Source organism: Catharus ustulatus, chromosome 23, assembly GCF_009819885.2.
Source record: "Catharus ustulatus isolate bCatUst1 chromosome 23, bCatUst1.pri.v2, whole genome shotgun sequence".
In the NCBI taxonomy this organism is placed as follows: domain Eukaryota; kingdom Metazoa; phylum Chordata; class Aves; order Passeriformes; family Turdidae; genus Catharus; species Catharus ustulatus.
In genome coordinates, this window is record NC_046243.1 from 715,460 (window position 1) to 718,837 (window position 3,378).

The window sequence follows — 3,378 nt, forward strand, 5'->3', positions numbered from 1 at the left end:
GGATGGGATGGGATGGGATGGGATGGGATGGGATGGGATCAGTGGGGTGGGATGGGTTGGGATGGGATGGAATCCATGGGATCCATGGGTTGGGATCCATGGGATCAATGGGATGGGATGGGATTGGATGGGATGGGATGGGATGGGATGGGATGGGATGGGATGGGATGGGATGGGATGGGATCGGATGGGATGGGATCGGATCGGATCAATGGGATGGGATGGGTTCTTGGGATCCATGGGTTAGGATCCATGGGATCAATGGGATCCATGGGATGGGATCCATGGGATCAATGAGATCAATGAGATGGGATCAATGGGATGGGATGGGTTTCATGTGATCTATGAGATCTGTAGGATAGGATTGATGGGATGGCATTGATGGGATAGGATCCATGGGGTCCATGGGATGGGATGGGATGGGATGGGATTCATGGGAACCGTGGGATCATTGGGATGGAACGGGATGGAGTAGAATGAGATGGGATTGACAGGATGGGATCCATGGGATCAATGGGATAGGATAGATGGGATGGCATTGATGGAATAGGATCCATGGGGACCATGGGATGGGATCAATAGGATAAATGGGATCTCTGGGGTAGGATGGGATCCATGGGATCCATGGGATCCATGGGATCGATGGGATCAATGGGATCAATGGGATCAATGGGATGGATTCCACTGAATGGGATTCACAGGATGGGATCCATGGGATCCATGGGATGGGATCAATGGGGTGGAATCCATGGAATCTATGGGATAGGATTAATGGGATGGGACTGATGGAATGGAATCCATGGGATGGGATGGGATCTGTGGGATGCATGGGATTCACAGTATGGGATCCATGGGATCCATGGGATAGGATCCATGGGATGGGATGGAATCCATGGGATCCATGGGATGGTAAAAGGGGATCAGCCCCTCTCCCCCCTCCTGCAGATCCCACAGCCTCCAGCTGGGAATTCCTGTGGGATTTTCCCTCCTTTCCTGCTGGACCTGGAGCCAAGACACCAAAACCGGGAACAAATCCCGAAAAGATTTTGGGAGAACCTTGGGGAAGAGGCTTTGGGGACCTTTTGGGGACAAAAATTTGGTTTGACCCCACAAATATCCCAAATCCTTCATTCCCACAGGTAGCAGGGAAAGCAGGATGTGAAAAATGGGAATGAGCACCAAAAAAATGGGAAAAGCCGAGGTGAGGGAATTCCCAGAGCAGCAGAGATCCTGGAAACAACAAAAAACCAAACCAAACCAAACCAAACCAAAAAAACCCAAACAAACAAACAAAAAAACCCCCACCAGAAACCCAAAAAAACCAGAAACAAAAAAGAAAGATTTGGGATAAATTTTTAAAATTAAAAAATAAAAATTTAAAATATAAATTTTAAACTCCACAGTTTCAAACCCTAAAAGGGTGGGGGAAAATCTTGGTTTTTTAGTGTTTTTATTTTTAAACTTTTCCCAAATATTTCCTCGGTCTGGAAACGATTGAGGAGTTTTTTTGGGATTCTCCCAATTCCTGGGATTTTCCAGGGGATTACTCGGTGACCCGCGGCGACCCCGCTGACCCCAAAGCGACCCCGGGCGCTCAAAAATGCAAAGTTGGAGCTTTTTGGGAATTTGGGAAGAGCAGGGAGGGAGGGGGAGGAGGGGAAATGGGAATCCTGTGAGAAAATCCTTTTTTTTGGGGAGGAAAAATATGGGAGATCCTGTGGAAAAAACCTTCTTTTTTGGGGGGAAAATATGGGAATCCTGTCGAAAAAAATCCCTCTATTGGGGTAAAAAACATGGGAACCCTGTGGAAAAATTCTTCTTTTTTGGGGAAAAATATGAGAATCCTGTGAAAATGACTCATAATTTATTACTATTTATTTTCCAAAGGGACATAAAACCCTATAAAATCCCATCCCATCAGACCGGGGATTTTTTATCCCAAAATAATCCAAATTTTGGGATTTTTCCGCTACTCGGCGCTGTCGCGTTGTCCCCACACGGTGGCAATGTCAGCCCGACTGCTCCAGGAAATCCCCAAAAAATTTGGGATTTATCCTCAGAGGAGCTTCAGGGTGGATTTTGGGCATCATTCCTTCCTGAAGAATTCGTGGGAATGGACGGGGATAAAAATTTGGCTTAAAATTTATTGTGTTATTTATTCCCATTAAAATTCCCATTAAAATTCCCCCTAAAATTCCTCCTAAAATTCCCATTAAAACTCCCATTAAAATTCCCCCTAAAATTCCCATTAAAATTCCTGTTAAAATTCCCCCCAAAATTCCCATTAAAATTCACCCCAAAAAATTCCCATTAAAATTCACCCCAAATAATTCCCATTAAAATTCCCCCTAAAATTCCCATTAAAATTCCCCCCTCAACCCCTTTTTCCTTTCACCAGGAATTTTTTTCCATGCTGCTTAGCTGGAATTTTTCTGCAGGAAAAAATTGAATCCAAACATCCCCAAAATATTTGGGTGCAGGGGAGCAGATTCCAAAGGGATCCCAATTCCCAGGATTTCTCTGATCTCAGGGGATCCTTTTGGGGATTTTTTGGGGGGTGGAAATGATCTCCAGGAATTTTGGGAGTCATGAGATCCATGGGATTCATGGGATGGGATCTATGGGATGCATTGAATAGGATGGGATGGATTCCATGGGATGGGATTGATTCCATGGGATTCATGGGATGAGATCCATGAGATCCACGGGATCCATGGGATGGGTCCTATGGGATCCATGGGATCAATGGGTTGGGATCCATGGGATGGGGATCCATGGGATGGGATCCATGGGATTCATGGGATGGGATGGATTCCATTGGATGGGATTCACGGGATGGGATCCATGGGATGCCTTGAATAGGATGGGATGGATTCCATGGAATAGGATCCATAGGATGAGATGGGAGCCATGGGATGAGATCCATGGGATGGGATCCATGGGATCCATGGGATTCATGGGATGGGATGGATTCCATTGGATGGGATTCACAGGATGGGATCCATGAGATCCATGGGATGCATTGAATAGGATGAGATTAATTCCATGGGATGAGATCCATGGGATGGGATCCATGGGAACCATGGCATTAATAGGATGGGGACCATGGGATCCTTGGGATTCACAGGATGAGATCCATGGGATGCTTTGAATAGGATGGGATGGATTTCATTGGATGGAATTGATGCAATGGGATGGGAATCCATGGGATGGAATCAATGGAATCCATGGGATGGGATCAATGGGATCCATGGGATGCATTGACTAGGATGGGATGGATTCCATGGGATGGGATGGGATCCATGGAGAGATCCATGGATGGAGGGATGGATCCATGGAGGGAGGGATGGATTCATGGAGGGAAGGAGGGATCCATGG